An 18,020-nucleotide genomic window follows, 5' to 3' on the forward strand; every position below is an offset into this window, starting at 1 on the left:
AAGAGGTTTTCATCCAGACAGCTCATATTATAGCAGTAAATAGTTTACGTATATTCCCATATGTTAAAGAAGAGATTAGTGATACTGACCTTCTCTCTACAACTCTACAAAGAAAGACTGATATTAGGGAGGTAGCTAATGCATTGGGAAATTATTTATTTCGCAAGTGCTTTGTCTGGACATGGAGCAGAAAAATAATTTTTAACAATCCCAAACACTAAAGCAACCAGGAAACTGTGTTCATATGTTCTTGGTTCATGCAAAATTCTTAAAAAGTCAAATTTCCACATATTTCTGAATGCTATTTTGTTAGAAAATTCCAAATATTATAGAAGTTTATCGCCAGAGAGTGATTATTACAGATATAAGAAAAACAAGGCACAACATCCTTTATAATTCGTATGACAGTCCATCCATCCATAATATAGCACAAGAGATTCTGGGTTGGCAAGGAAAAAGTTTGACCACCTTCTTTAGACCGTGAAGCACACAGAAGTCTGAATTCTTATTGTACCATAAATTCAGGGGGACTAGGGGGAGGGGGGGAAGGAAGAGAGAAAATGGGGAATTGAAAGATTTATTTCAATGGAATTTCAGCAGTTCTAACACAAACCAAGAATAATTCCTATAAATTCTAACCTTTGTTCCTCTTGTCCATACTGCAACACGCCAAGCAGACAACTTCAATATCAGGAGTAATCTCTAGCCTGTTACTTTCCTCACAGGACATTGTCATGAGTTCTGCTCTCTCCTACCAGCATAGTCAAACATTTCCTTGTCACTAATCCAGGTTCTGATGTTAGAGAATGAGCAGAACAGAAAGGCTGAAATTTACTTTCTTTACCAATGAAATTAAAATGAGACAGAAACTTAGCACGTCCTCGGATTCGGCTATTTCTTGTAACATTAACATGGGCATAGCAACAGCCTCAGGCTGCACAGCCAGGATAATGAGAGAGCTTTTTTCCCTAACCCCACACTAACATATTAATATATCATCAACTTTCTCCAAAGCTGCTTCACCCATTTGAGGTTAGAGGACTAACCCTTAACAGTCTTGCTTTCTTTCCTCTACTAGTCATACAGACTTCTCCTTTCCCAACATCGTTCTGTCCTTAAAGCTGTTGCATTTGTATTTGGAAAAGGTTAAGGTAACTTTCAGTTTCCTAAAACAGACTGCCCTGCAACACCTTAAAATTGTTATTCCTTTAATATATGCTACAGTTCCAATCTTTGCCCATATTGCTCAGAAAGAAAAAATCTCTTCTATACTTGAGACTCTGTGTACTGGAAAAAATGTTATGCAAAAACATGACAAAACTTCATTTATCTACAGATGGGAAACCACAGCATGAAGAAGGTGTCACATCATTTATTCACAAAACTGATTTATTTCCTTCGTTCCAATTATGTTACTGCTACTAATAATAAAGGTCTTATTACACAAGTGTAATTACTTTATTCTTAAGAATTCATCTTCAAACAGGTTTGGTTTGGGTTTTTTTTAATCAAATGAGTTGCCTGCAGAGTATAAAAAATTATGTACCAACACTATGTGGATTGAGACTCTGATGTTCATACTTGGCTGGCAACAAGATTGGTTCACTCTAATACAAACAACTCCTGCTTAAGTATATTTCAGTAAAAAGACAAATCCCAAATTAGTTAAAAAATAAAAACAAGCCTGTAAATGCACACTCACAGGGACTTTGATACAATATGAACATTAAGCAAAAGCGGGAAGATTACATCACCAAGTAGACATTAAGACAGATTATAAAATATGATTCTACAAATGATTTATTGTATTACTCCTTTTCTCTAACTCACTAACGTAATAGAAAATCCTAGGGAAAAAAATTTCTAATGTAATTACTTCATGTACTGAACCCAGAGGTTGTTTGAAGTTGCTAATCACCTCTGAATCTGGTGTAAGGTTCACTCAAGTTTCTTGGCTACACTGACCTTCCCTTGAGTTTCCTGTGCTCAGAATTATGTAAGATTAACAATGTGCTGCATAAGTGATTTAATCGGAACTGAGCTAATATAGCTCTATTAGAGATCAGTAGCCAAGCAACCACAAATATTTATATACATATATGTGTATAAATACACATACACACACAGATAAATTTTAGAGACAAAAATGTAAATCAGTGGAAAATACAAAATACTGCAAAGACTTAAGAAGTAAATAAAAAACTACTTCTAGATTCCTCTATGTATGTACATGCAATAATCAAAAAAATACAATTGTCATTAGCTTGATATCTTAATGAAACAAGTATTAGCAATTTGCCTGTCAATATATCAGTCTCTTATACCCTAAATAAGTTTTTAAGCTTCTGGACAATTTCAACTGAGTTTATCAAGAGGGTGGAGATCACAGACTTTAAAAGGTTTTACAACTGTCAGACAGGTATTTAATAAAGCCAGTGAAGGAAGCAAAGAACCCTGATCCAGGCCACTTGAATTGCCTCACAACATGCAAGTATAATCAGCTGTATGTAATTCTGAACAGGAACTACATCACAGAGAAGCCAGCAGACCAACCCAAGGCAGACGAAATAGCAGTGGCATTGTTAAGCAACATGGAGAACGGAAGGCAAAGCTATGGGATGAAGATCTGTCTTATTAGTAATGCAGTGTTGGATGGGATGAAGGAACATTTTTAGTATAATTAAGGAACTGTGGAAAACAGAGACTTCGAGGGAAAGAAATCACATTTGTGTTTAGGGTATTGTCCTTTTTTTGGCAAGGATAGAGTTAATTTTCACGAGGAGGGATTGCATAGCCCATGCACCTGACCCAAATTTCATCTAGGATAGAGTAAACATGACTTGAGCTGCGGGGGGACAAGCTGGAGTGCTGGGCCCGGATCGGCCATTGGAGTCTTCCAAATCATGTGACATTATGCTCAGTATATAAAGGAGGTGGGTTCTCTTTCACCCTTTCCCCCCTAACCAGGAAAATAGGGGAGGGACAAAAAGGAAAAACTCCTAGGCTGAAATAAAAAGCAGTTTAGCGATAGGAACAAAACATCAGTAACAACAGGGAGTCCAAACAGGTAATACACAATGCAGTTACTCACCACCCATTGACCAATACCCATCCAGCCCCCCACAGCGAGCCCGACAGAATGAAGATCTTGCTGCACCTTCCAGAGGTGAGAGAATCCACCTCCTTGTGAGAGACGAGAAACCAGGCCTGTGAGAAACTAAGACAAACAACCTGGGAAAGCAAAAGTTGAGGCTGATTGAAGAAATGCCTCAAACACTCGCAAGACAAAACTCTGAGTCACAGGGTGCATGCTGTGGAGGCCAAAGCTGATAACACTGCCCCATGCAGCTGGGGGAGGGAGCCCTGTGGAGACAGGACGGCTCTGCCCTGGGGCACCTGGGCAAATTTCAAGGTCCATGTGTCCAGTGAATGAACTTTGCTTCATTATCCACGAAATGCATATTAAAGTTAACACCCCTCAATATGCTAACAAGGGCTGTCATGATCATGCTAATGACATCATCCCATGAAACAACTTACCCCTCCCGGTACATGGGATACGTAGCTATGTGGGTCGACCTAGGGGACGGACCCAAGGAAAATGGCTATAAATCAAAGGGGGGAAGAAAGGACACTCTCTCTCTGCCCCTCTTCCTTCCCCCCCCCCCCCCCCCCCCCCAACCGTCTGGAGAAAGCAGTGAAGCGAAGAAGACGAATGCCAGCGAAGAAGACGGCCACCTCCTGGAACCCTCGCCGGCGGGATCAGCGCAGGAACCCAGACCGGTGATCTGTATTCCCCCATTCCCTCTATCTCCCTTTTCCTTTTTCTATTAAGAAATGCAAAGCATATTATATTGCTCGCCACAACTTGCTCTGTACTTAGCCAATTATCATGTGTTCAATTAGTACATTATAGGTAGTTAATAAATGCTTGAACTTGGAGACTTGTTGTCCGCTCCAATTGGGGATTTGCGAATCTGAGTCACTTGTCCCCCTCGTCAGAGCGGGACGTGACACTCTTTTATATACCAAGCATGATGACATATGATATGAAATACTCCAATGGCCAATCCAGCCCGGCACTCCAGCTGTGCCCCCTCCTAGCTCAAGGCAAGTTAACTCTATCCAGGTCGAGTGCTCTGGCTGAACTCTCTCCTAGATCATAAAAATTAACTCTATCCCAGCCAAAATCAGGACAGGCATGCAGAAAGAAACAATATATTTTAGCAGGGTAAGAGAGAGCTAGATGACCTACTGATGTCTCTTCCTACCTGAAATATTCTATGAATCTAGGGGAGGAAGACTCCAGTGTACAAAATGCACCATTCTGTCATGTGAGTTTGGCAATCCTAGTGCTTCCAAAACAATTTTTTTTCCTAAATTCAGGTTTTTCAGAACACATCAGAAGATGCGTGCCTCATCCCATGCCCATGCAGTACAAAGTTGCATAGTACTCGACTTTTTAAGGTTTTCAGACTCTTTATGAAAAAGAAGTATTTTCCAAAAGGGTGCTGTTATTGGTATTTCTGTAGCAGTAAGCTCTGTCCCTAATTCCAATCCTTTGTTATATGATAATTAGAAGTCCTATTTCTGTAAATGCTGCTGTGATCAGACCTTGTTAGACCCAGATTTACTGCAAAGAAGTCCTAACAACTTTGCAGTGTCTGAGTCCTTGACAGTAGGAGGATTTGACCTCCCCTTTTGAATACCATTATGTCCTTAAAGGACTTATTCCTACTGACAGCTGCTCTACTTAAAGCAAGAGAGTGAACTTAATGCTTTATTGCAAAATTATAAGAAGTATCCTTGCAAATAATTTTCAATTTTTCTGTTATGTGCTATGAGACAAAAAATGACCACATTTTAATTACAAAGCAGGCTGTTCTGCTAGCTAACTGGAAGACATCCATGACCCTTAAGGATGAAAGAGGTGATTTATAATTTCTGCACTAAAGATCTTGTAACTGATGATTGATGTAGTCTCCACTGAGCAGTCCTTAGCCTTAGATAAACACAACACTACCTTAAATTAACTCCTGCTCTGACAGCTCCCATGTGGCTTTACAATTGGGATTTGAAGTTGTTGACTGTGTGTCCCCTCCAGTTATGCTTCTATTTGCCTGTCAAGCAATTCCTCTGTCTGGCCCACCTGCATCAGTACATGTCCCACAGAGCATGGTACTGCAGAAGGCTTCATACACTAGGGGTAATATTTTCAAGGTTAACATATACACAAGAGTATACCAAGGATGGTACCTGAAGAGGTCTATACAGGATGAGGACCAGGTTCACATGAAGACTAATACAAATAAACATTCCAAACAGAAAAAGAAAAATGAAATCAAATCAAACAAAAAACCCCACTTAACTAAGAGACTACATTAAGGCTATTTATTACAAATATTTGAAAAGTTCATGCCAGAGAATAGAAGCATTTAACACCATTAAACAAGACCTATAACACAGTACATTTACTTCTGTCAGGAGACAAAGATCTTGAGGTTCTCACTGATGTTCAACCTCAATTTGGATGTCAATAGGGGGTGAAGATGTAATGCTCTTTGAGGAATAAGTCATTCAACAGTTTGCACAACCCTGTCCTTTCTAATTAATCCTCCAAAAAGAGAAATTAGGAATACAAAATTGGTATTCGACAAAATTTATACTGTTTTTTTCTTTTAAGAACAAAACCTTATTCCTAAGAACTTAGATGAAAAAAATTTAACCTCGAGTATTGGTTTTAAGATAATTTGAAGTTTCATAAACCATAGATAAAGGCCCCTTGGGAATATAATTTTCCTGGTAGAAAGCATAAATGAAGTCCTGAAATAAATATTATGAAATATTTTTCTTCTATATTTTAGTTCATATCTTCCTTCAAGGGAAAGCAAAATACACTATGATAATTTCTTCCAACAATACATTTGCTTAATATTTTGTAGCTGTGCAACACAACAACTTGTTAGATTATTTTTGTAGACAACATAAACATGGGGCTCTTAATACATTTTTATCCATTTTAGAGATGAACAAACTGAGCTGCACTACAACCAATAACTAAATTGTTAAAAATTTATTAATAAAATGAAAATTCACAATAAATAATTCATTAACCTAAAGTATCTTTAATTTTGAAAGCTACTTTGGTTTTAGTTTAAATAAACTGATTTCCTCCCTCCCAAGTTGTTAGACACATTTCTTCACTGGGGCCTTTGAAATATTTCCTGCCATTTCCTGAGTGGATACTTGGCTAAAGTTAAGAAGAATTTGGGATTTACAGAATTATGTGAGTTAGTGTTTGATCTTAGTAGGAAAGTTGGACAGGAAAAAGATTTCTTATTTGGAAAAGTATTTCTGATATTAGCATTTCCTCCATTTTGCATCACATGGAAAAAACTAATGTTCTGAAAACAAGAAATTCTTACCTTTCTCAAAAATAAGCAGCTGACCTATAGCTACCTATATCCTCAGTGCTCAGCAAGGATACCAGATACATGGATTCAGTTTAGTGAGTGCTGTAGGAACCATCTCTTTTTCTTTTCTATTAATTAATAAATTAGTTAATTCTATTTCTTACTCAAAGAGGGACTTGTAGGCCTGAACTCTGGTTCACTTTTTTTTGTATCTCCTTTAGAAATGAATATTACTTCTATTCATCACTTTGTCTTTTTTTCTTTGGAGCAATTCCACTTTGTCCAACTGAAGTATTTACTAGCACAAAGAAAGACTTCAAAGCTTAGATCCTGCTAAAACCTTCAGTATTTCTTTGCTCTTTATTTCAACATAGACAGAAGCTTTCTAATTATACAGGAGGGTTAGTATTAATATAATTTGTTAAATATAAAAACACATGTAATCAAGATTGCAATGAACACTCCTCAGTGCCCATGTTTGTTCTACAGATAATTGCAAGTCCATTAGAAACAGGAAAGCTTTATCGCAAGCACCAACATGCTGCATAAGTGATTTTTTGATAATTACATTCATTAGGAAAACTGGAATTTTCCAGTCTTTTTGTGTGCTCAACTGCTTATGTTTTATGGCTTCCCCAAACTCTTTAGTTTTTGGGAGTTTGCAGCCTTTGACATGTAAATTTTTTTAAACTGATTGTCTTATTATCAAAGCAGTTTTGCCATTAGTCACAGATTATGTTCATTTACATTTCAGTTTTAAAATCTTTCTAGGCTATAGGAGATTTAAAACAACAACAGTAAAACCTCAGTGTTATCAAAGTCTGGATCCTTATGTCAGACAACGAAAACAGAGCCCTGATTTAGCCCCAAGAATCCACCGGTAAGTCCCAAAAAGAATTAAGCTTCTCAAAACGGCGATCCAAAACAATCAGCAGAATAACCAGAGGTCAGTCTAAAGTCAGATATTTTCTGCCTGCAGCAGGAAACACTGACTCTGCTCCCTTCCTGAGGCTGAAGTGGCTGGTACCCTCTTCTATTTGGGATATGCAAGCTGAACCTTCTTCCAATCTTGAGTATATTTTTCCTAACAAAGAAGAAACCAGAACTTTCTGTAGAAAGAGAGTTGGTGCCTATCACTTATAAAATAACAGATAGTAACAACTCAAGAACTGGAAGTCTTTTCCCAGATTAAAGAAATTTAAAGATAGTCTTTAAAGTGGATGGCTTAACCAGGAAACTACAACTTATTTACTTAGAAGTCTTTTCATCTGAAGCTGTGATGATATGCAGAAAGAATTAAGAGTCAAGGAAAAAAAAAAAAAAAAAAAGAAAAGAAATAAAAGGACAAGTGTTTTAAACTCAGGAGTCAGAGCAGTCACTTGGCATGAATTATTGCTGGGTAGCAGTCCATGCTTCCAAGATTACATTCATATTTTATTCACAGATTTTTTTCACATACAAAAAATTCTGAAGTAGGAAATCAAATCCAGAGTACTGAGAGTGGTGAGCATCTTACATACCTTTAGGTTCTCATTCAAAGTGTTAGACAACAGCAAGACTGGGGTTACTCCATGAAGGGGGAGAAGGCAGGTATGACCTCAGAGCAGGGAACACCCTCACTGACCCAGGCATGGTCCTGCAGAACCTAGACAGGTCACTGATGACAAGGACCATCAACAGGTCCAGACAGTTGTGGACCAGGTCCAGGGTCCCTTCAGGGTGGAATTAAGGAGCAGCAGAAGGTGGGTCCAGAGGCAAGACTGCCACAGAGGCACAAGGCATCCATCTGGGAAACAGGCCAGGAGACAGGCACACCTAGAGCTTAGCTCAGGAAGGGATTAAAACCCCCAAACTGAGTTGAAATGAGGCTCCTAGGTCCATGGAGAGGTGTGGGGGGGGATCCCAGAGGCAGGTGGTCAGGGCCAGTAAGGCCTGGTAGTGGTCTCAGGGCCCTGACACAAAGCATCCATCATGCTTCAGGATCAAAACAAGGTTTAGGCTTCCTTGTAATTCTCAGGATAGTGATGGCCTTGAGTACTGAAATATTCTGATCTAGCTACCATAGGTCTGAGACTCAGCCTGTATATTAGTGTGTAGCCAGCCGAGGGAAGAGAATTAGAGTGGGCATGTCTCCATTTGCACATAGACATTTTTATCAGATTTGCCACAAGGTTCAGAATATTGAAATGAGTTGGCTGCTGAGGTTCTACTTACCATGTTGGTAACATTCCACTCTCAGATTAAGAAAAATAACCTGGGCAGTGAAAATAAAACCCAACATTTCATATTCGATTTGCTTCAGTTGCCAAAACAACATAGAGCAGTCCTGATGCTAATTCCCAGTGATAGGGATTTGGTGGCAATTATGTCATCACTGTGATTAATTTCATAGTGAACATTGTATTCAGCCTGTGTAATCCTCCCACTGAGTAGCACTGATCTGTCAGCCTCGTCTAATTAGACAAAAGTTTCAGGATTACATTAGGGTCAGACAGAAGACATTTAGAGAGAATGAGGTCAGCAAATTACACATAGAAGGCAGCAGTGGTAGCGCAGTAATGGTCGTGTTGTGAACAAGGAAAGACTGTGGCCTTTTGGGATTCTAATGGAAAACTAAACAAATCCTTGAGCTCTTGCCAAGTCCACAAACACTCAGCAAACAAAACACAATCAAACAAGGTAAAAATTATAAACAGGCTCCTTGCACACATTTAGGAAAGCCAAGTATAGTCCTGGTTGTTGTTATAGCTGAACTGTTTTTGGCAAAAGCCACATTTTTAATAAAATATTCTAGTCACTGGGCACTAAAACTCCATTCCAAAGTGCAGGTTATTCTCCTGGGGATATAACAAGCTATTTTTCTTAAGTACTCAAGCCACTCTGCCTACCACAAGCCTACTTCTACTCTGTTGAAGTCAATAAAAAGGCTCTTATTGATTTCAACAAGCATGGGATCAGATCCAATGCCAAAATAATCCAGGAGGTAGAAAATTGAAATGAAAATGAAAAAAAAAAAAGGAATATTGACATGACATAATTAATACCTGCCATTTTTAGCACTGCTTTTATACATTATTCTAAAAAGAATAACAGGAAAGAGTTTCTCTTTTATTGAAATATTCATCATAAATAATATCTTTATTTATCAAATTGTATCAGGAACACTAATAAATAAGACACATGATAGATTAAAGGTGTCTGTATGCAGAAATTGTCTTTCTTTATAAAAGCCCAGTCCAAGAAATTCCATATTTTGATTACATGTAATGTTTCCATTAATAGCCAAATATCAGAAAATTAGGTTGTTAATTTCAAAATGTTCATTACAAATAACTGTTCATATATGTGAAGCCAGTTAGTCTAGGCTTAAAGATTCTCAAGGTATTACTTTAAAAGTGTCTGCATCGGTAAACTATAACTAAAGAAAACAAGCATGCACCAACATTTGGGGTTTTTTTGTTGAATAAACAAACTATGTTTGTCTAGAGGTAAAGAACAAAGACTGTATCAAATATAATCCCTAGGCTGAGAAGCAGAGTAATAAACAGTAGAATTTCTGCTAGAGGTTCTTTTCTGCTAGAGATTCTGATTGTTCTACAGTTTCCTCTTACTTTTCCTAAAGCAAGTGGTAAAAAATAGTAAAATTATTTCAACAAAAGATAGCATAAAAGGTAATTAACAAAGTTTCTCTGTCCCCTTCCCCATTTTTCCTCAAAATATTTGTTACTTCCAACTGTCTGTAAGTCATTTGCATGTAAATTCATTACTGTCAAAACCAGCACTTCTTATCAAAGTACAAATACATTTTAGGCAGCACATATGTTTCTAAGCTATTGAACTGTCTATTGAACTTTTAATGCAGAATCTTCTATGTTACGCACAACACACATGCACTAAAAAGAAAGCTGGTTCTCTACTTTGTATTTCATCAGAACAGCTGAAATTTGCTATGTTCAGCTAAACTTTACTGAAATCAATGCAGAGTTGGTAATAAAAATACAATAAAGACCACAAGCATACATTTACTTATATTTTACATATTCTGTTCATGTCTAATTATAGCAGCTTTTCTGATCATGCTTAAAATACCATGATAAATGGCTTCTGCAGTACATACAGTGTCAGGTTGTTTTGAGGTTGGTGAGTCAGCAGCAGTACATTATACCTTCATTGTTATGGTTACCTTCCCTTGGGAAGAAAAGGACAGCTGGGGAAAGAGGGCATGCCTTGGAAGTCAAGAGGATCATCTGAACCCATAAAATGAGTACACTCATATTGTGCTCCTCTTACTACCCTTTAGGCTCTATTTCTTCAGGCTTCCTGCTGATCACACTGTATCTCATTGCATATTAGATAATATGTAAATGGTCCCAAAGAGGTGTTCAGTTATAGGGATACAGAATCTCATACAGTAGAACAAACTTCCTTGAATCTGTCTCAAGGCATAAATAATGAAAATAATCTTACTAAACACAGCTTAATGTAAAGTAGTTGAAGATGACAGAGTGCCTTAAGCAAAGATTGAAAAGTGTGATTGAAACTCAGAGACTTGTTCTGTTTTACTTCAGTGCTCCCTAGAAGCAGTCTGACATCTGTTGAATTGACATTTTATGTATCTGGCATCTGCTTTTATATATATATATATATATATATATATATGTACTGCTCATATATATAGAATATATTTCACATCTGCTTTCACAGATCTAGAAAAAGTTAATAAATCATTGGCTAAATATAACTCCTCATTTCTTCTGCCTTGTTCAGTTTTTGCAATAAATTGTTTTCTGAATTACAATACTTTGCAAAAGCAAAACAAAGCAATTCTCTCTGAAATTATAGTTAAAAAATCCCAAGCAAACCAAAACCAACTGGCAACACCAATTTAGTTCTGATGATAAATTTATTGTTAAAGTTTAGGTGATGATATCCATGCATTTTCCTCATAGACTCCTACACTTTATTATACATAATGTAATTCAACTAGAAGAGCCAGAAGAGCTACTTCAGCATCCCATGGAGATAAAGCAGGCCACAAAATACATACATAATGACAGTCAATTATTTCACCATGTTGTCTACACCTTGCACCAGAAAACAAGGAAAACAAGGAAATAATCTACAGGACTGTGACAAAATCATTGGCTATACAGAGATCCTTAAAAGAAATGGTAAGATTGACATGAATGAGGAATGAATGCAAATGTGTTGGTGTGGAAGCACCCAAAGGAAAAAAAAAACAACAGAAAGGCCATGAGAATGATCTATCAGGTCACCAGGTCATCAAAGAGCACGTACCTCTGTGCTGCTTCTCAGGATGCTCAGGTTGAGATAGAAAACTTGGTAATTCACAGTTCTGTGACAAGATACTGGTTGCTGCTAGCTCCTACAGTGTGCAGAAAGGCACACCCAAACCCAGTGCATGGTAAGCTAATTAGAAGATACCTGGAAATATGAGTAGGACTAAACAGGTGATGTCTCTTGTCCTTAGTATTATCACAAGAAATCCTGGACAGGCTCATATACAAGCATTTTGGTATCTGATGAGTGGCCAAACTATCATGACATGTATATCTTGCTGTTTGCGAGTATATGATTGTCAGAGTACAATACTCTCTGACCAGGTCCTTTTAGATATTCCATGTGTGGAGGGTGTAATATTTAATAAAATTTACTTATCTGAAAATATTTGATGTTACACAGGTTTTCTGATTTATCAGAATAATAAAAAATATGCTGAAAACACAATACAAATATAAGTTTACACTTAGTAAAATATAGGAATTGCAACATTCAGTTCAATCACAATACCAGTCTGATCTCCATTACTAATCTCTGTAATATTCTTACCAACATGACACTTGTCCTCCCCAGTTGCCAGGTAGGAATACGTGGACTAAAGAGGACTCAAGTCCATTGTTTTCTTTAAAATTCTTTTGATAGTTGTTTAGGTTTTATACTCTATGTTGGGCTGAGCCATGTGTACACTCCCCTCATGCTGGTGAGTCTGACTCAGGGAGATATTCACATTCTTTTAATGGATTCGTGAAAACATTTATACCACCAGTTGACCCACTCAGCTGTGATGTAGTCAGCTGATCCATGCAACTGGCCTGGCTGACTAAAACAACTGCCACTCTCAGGTTCCCCTACGTGTTGAGATAAAGTCAGTTTCTCTGGGGTAGCTGTGCTCCATTAACCCTACATTATATTCTGAGCTTCATGGGCACATCACCCTTGTCCATTGCCTCTGAGCCTTCTTCCATTATAGGGGATTATTGGTTAGTCACAGTGGTATGACAGTGTGAGTATGTATAAGCAAAATCAGCTGTTTGAATTTACACTTTCCCTAAGAGCTCACGTTGAGATTTCCTATGCTGTTGTTACAATGCTGCAAGAAGATTTCCTGAAGAAAATCTTTTGCTGTTAATTCCCTTTCTGATGAGCTTGCTCTGGATCTTGGTTGTTTTGCCCTTCTACTTTAATTTTATATGATGGAGGTGTTTGTTCTCCCCCTTCCGCTGTCCTCTAAGCTTTGGGAAAAGGGTTTATTCACAGTGTTTATTCACCATAGATACCATAAAGTGAAAAGCAGCACTTTACCTTCTCATTTCATGCTTCAAGAATAGTAAAGCGTGAAGAGCACTGCCATATTCAACACACTGTTCTAAGCTTGATCCTCAGTCCTTCTACTGTACTGCTGCTTAATTTGACCAGTCAGGAGCACTTCTGTGATGTCGTCTTCTAGTCAAGATTAGTATGAGGGGAATATTTCCCTCCTGCTCTGTTTCAGTGAAATATCAGACTTGGAGTAGGAACTGAAGAGAAGTGCCCAGGCATCAACAACTTCTTATTGAGACATTGTTGCAGAAATCTTATTTGAATAGAGTGTCCTAACTTCAGCACTGTTTTTAAGCAAAATGCTTTAACTTTGTGCTAGTTTCTAACTGCTCTCATACAGCTGAGTTGGAAGGCTATGATTAACGTGTTAGTTGCCAGAATTTCTCAGATACCTCAGGTTGTGTTTTGACATAAGTAGGTAAACAGAACAATGAACACATGGCCTTTGTTTAACCAAGACAAGGTAAAGAACAGTGGAAGATAGACACCTCCACAAGAGCAGAACAAATTCTCTTACAGAGCTCCTTGCTCATCTCTGACATTTAAATCTTAAGGAATACCACTTTAGTGCTACAAGTGATGGAGAAAGTGATATGAAGCTAAGAGATAACAAAGGATAACAAGAAGAAGGGAGCGAAGGTTCCAAAGCAGTGCCACTGTAAACAACAGCAGAGACCACTATATATGAAATACATTAATATAGTGACATACCTCATTTTTTACATGAAGTTAATAATTATTTTCAACATAAGAATGTTTAGATCAAATGGAATTCAGGCCCTATGGCATTAGGGGTTTCACAAACACAGTGTAAGAAAAAGCCTCTGGGAGTTTGAAGTTAACATAGAAAAAAAAGGATTAAAGTAAATGAGAAAGCAAGTTTTATTATCCCCTTTTCTCTCTAAATATTGTGATTGACAGGATTCCCTGCACATGCAGAGAACTCTCCATATTAAATTAATCATCTTTTATAAATAGTCTGATAGATCCTCAGAGAGTGATCTACCATGCAAACTCTTTAAATTTTTAGAAAACAAAAACTAAATGTAATTGCGTTATCCAGATGTATGAAAAGAAATAAAACACCAGTGGCAAATCTACTCCATTTCTTTCCGAAAAAATTTTTTGCTTTTGTTTAGCAAAATGGATTAGGTTTTCAGTATTATTGTTGACAGAATGATGCACATATTCTCCTGAGGTTGAAAGGATTTTAGGAATTGGGCACTGAGAGATTGTTGCTGTCTGCTCTTTATATTCATAAAGGATGTGCACTAAAATATAATGCTATAGTCAGTGGTAATTCATAAGATACCCTTGCTACCATATAACTCAAAAGATATTTAGAGTAAGCCATTATGCCAAGACCATTTTGTGACAATGCATTTTCATGGATACGAGTAAGATTACACAGATATAATGACATAATGAAGGGGCAATTTCTGTCTTTACACATGTACAGAGTGGGATATTTTTAGGCACCCTATTCTCAGAATTGAGTCCATGTCTTTGAGTCAGGCACTGAATCATCGTGTAAGGTCCAGGATGGACCAATAGTCTGGGAGTACAGTAATAAAAAAGAAAAAAAGTTACATATTAGAATATTAAATATTAAATTAATGCATCATATTAAATACTTCATATAAAAATAAAATTAAATATTCCAAAATGTTTTGCTCTGGCTTTATGAAAATCTCTTTTGATCTTGTAATTTTTGAATGCATGCGATTTAAGGTTAATAGTGTATCCAATGGTTCAATGTTACTTCAGACAGAGAAAAATTGCTGGGTACTTCAGGAAAATTCCATTATTTTTTCAAATAATTCATGTGGGGACAAACACATGAAAGAATTCTTGTGACTCTCCAAAAATAAATCATTCAAAGAGAAAACTATTCTACAGTTTCTGCACTTGTAGTAATTTTGCCTAGTAGACCAGAGAGAACATTAACAGTCAAGAGCTCAAGTAGATACACACTCTCTGCTTTCAGCAAGTATCACCAGTAATTTTCTAAATTCACCATTTGTCACAAGTAATATTTTCCTCCTTCTTCCTTGTGTCGTAATATTCTTAATTTCTGATAATGTCTGTCCAGTTCTCCAGATCACTTAACCATTTAGCATTTATAGGTGCTGGTGATGTGTTTGATATTGTCCAGCATTACTGACTCTCAAATATGCTGCAAGCGAGAGAACAATTATTTGTTTTTCTGGCTGCTTAAACTCAATTGATTTTTTAGCTCGGGTAAGTAAACATGGCAAGTAAACATATCATACTGAAATGTGTGGGTTCACTATTTCGTATGAGCTGAAGATCTAGTCTGAAATATACCTCTATATTTAAGATATGGTATGGAACTAAGATGTTTTGTGACCTTTGTCGTTAGGGATATATGCTGTTTATTTTATTCCTTAGGGAGAAAATGAAGAAAGATTACCCGCTAAGAAATGTTATGCTTTTCCAGGAAATGACTGTTTGACAGAGAACATTTACATTTCTAGTATTATTATCTCCCCAGTTGCAGCACCAGCTGTAGAAAATTACAAGGTTCTCCCATGGAACCAGGATGTAAAGATTTGGAAAAGATGTTAAGTGGCTTCTAGGCAACATTTGTTGCCCTCCAATATGCAAAAATTAGGAAACATCAGCCACTGAAAGTAGGTGACTCTTTGCAAGGCTATCAGTAGTCATGCTCTTATTGCTCAGCATAATCTTCTTTTAGAATCCTATTTCATAAACCAAATGTCTGTTCAGGGCACTGAACAGACAATCTGCATGTATAACTGCATGTACAATAACAGCAAAAGGTGGTATAAGTTAACTGCTACTTCATGTGCCTGACAAAAAAGCAGTTCTTTTTTTTCTAATTAAATGCCACAGATTAATTAGGGTGCACACAGTTAATTGAAATGCTAATATAGGGCCAAAATCACGCTGAACTAAGCTTGCAGTATAGATGCACTAGCCAGTTTTTCATATATTATTACATTTCTCCAAAGCAAAAAATGGTCTTAAGACCCAGAATCTTGTTACTTGAACTGTAACATACTGTACCTTTTGTCACTCAGACACGAAATGGGATCTCTGTTCTCATATTCATTCTACCTCAGTTTCACAGATATCTTCACACAGTTTACAACTGCACATTCTTCTGTGTAAGTTCTTAATTTGTTTTTATTCTTTATAATCATTTCACACACAGAAAAGAGACAAAGTGAGAAGTAACTATCTTCTGTGATAAAACACTGATTGGAATACACTGAAGGCATAAGTAATAATTACACGACACATCCAGCATCTAAAATGTGCAATTACTATCATTGGCTGAATTCTTTAAGATGTCAGCAGATCTGTATGAACAAATATTAGCTAATGAACTGAAGGATCTATAGAGATCCTTCACTTCTCTTTTGTACTGCTTTTTCAAATCATAGTTGTGACTGGGCCCAAATAGCCATTCTCCGAAATCTTACATGCTTATCATGCTTATCTGATTTTCCCCTCAGTTTTGAAGAAAAATCTCTTTCTACCAACATAATCTCTCTAATTTATGCCATCCTATGGAATGAAATCAAATTAAGAAAACTTTTTTTTTTTTTTTTAAATATGTGTAGAATATTTGTCATCTGAAATAACTGTTAATAATTATCAAACAGGAAAGCCCTGGAAAAAGTTGATAAATATTAACTGTTCAAACAGTAGTGTGTGTCCATGACAATTTATTTTTTCTCTTGTTTGGCTAATGTCTATAAATTGAGCCCTTAATTTATCTTCAGCTGAGCTTGAAAAAGCAAAGATTTCACATTTTATTGCTTACTGTTATTGGGTGCTATAAACTTTAAAGAAAATGTCCTTCCCGATATATTATCTCTTATCGTTAACTACCAGGACATCCCTTATCCTACTTTTTCTGGATCAAGAAGAGAGATAAGAGAGTAAAGAGAGTAATATATCTTTGAAGAAACTAACTGAGCCCGCTCTCAAGCAAAGTTCATCAACATTTAACCTATTATCCACAATTAATGTTTGTATTTTATCTAAAGGTGACTTAGAAGATATCTATATGCAAGAACTCTAAATTTGTCATCCAGTAGAATTACACTCTGTATTTGTATATCCTGCAGAATGCTTACTTCAGCTTTGACATGATGCTGAGGCAGTGGCTTGTATATTCAGAGTTTTTAGGATTTCCTTCCAGAACTCTCAAGAGACATATAGCAATTTCTTATATCACAAATGCAACCTGTGGAGTTAATATTTTTTTTTTCAAAATGTTTCTAACACATCAATTATTAATTCAGCCTTTCTATTCAGTGGCTTTTTATTGATGGCTTTGTAGTCATATGTTTTTGTGGTGGAGAGGATGGCAGGAAGTGAAGAGCTATATAAATCAACAAAAAATCATTAGAAACACTTAAGTTGGAAATCCTCATATCTCTAGCACATTTCATTTCAGCTAATGTCCTCTCATCTTCAGAAGGGTAAATCTTTGCTAAGAAACTGAATGCAGGCTAACATGTAAATAATTCCAGTAACTAGTAAGAAAGCTAAAATACTAAGTGCTGGCTTCCAGTAAAGGAAAAGCTACTTCTAACATCAGATAAGTGAGTCACCACACAGAACTGTTACTCACTGAGGAGTGTCTCAGAGATTGTGACTAGGACATTGCACTTTGTAGATACCATTCCTAAGTAATCTACTTGGTATTAAAAACTGTAGCCAGAAACACAATGTATTTATTATTATCTTCCTTGTTCTTCCAGAAAGTGAAACATTGGTCCTTGGTGCATTGTTCCCTAACTCATAGGAATAGATGTGTTTCAACAATACATTGTAATTCTTGTATCTCAATTTCTCATCTCCAGTTAGACCTAATATTTTGGTTTGTTTTAGGTGAAAAATAGCACAGAAATATATGTGAACCAAAGGGCTGAGGTTTGTTTTCCCACTTTTTTTTCTGAGAGTGCATCTTCATAATAATTAAGGACC

The sequence above is a fragment of the Athene noctua genome, chromosome 2, assembly GCF_965140245.1.
Source record: "Athene noctua chromosome 2, bAthNoc1.hap1.1, whole genome shotgun sequence".
In the NCBI taxonomy this organism is placed as follows: domain Eukaryota; kingdom Metazoa; phylum Chordata; class Aves; order Strigiformes; family Strigidae; genus Athene; species Athene noctua.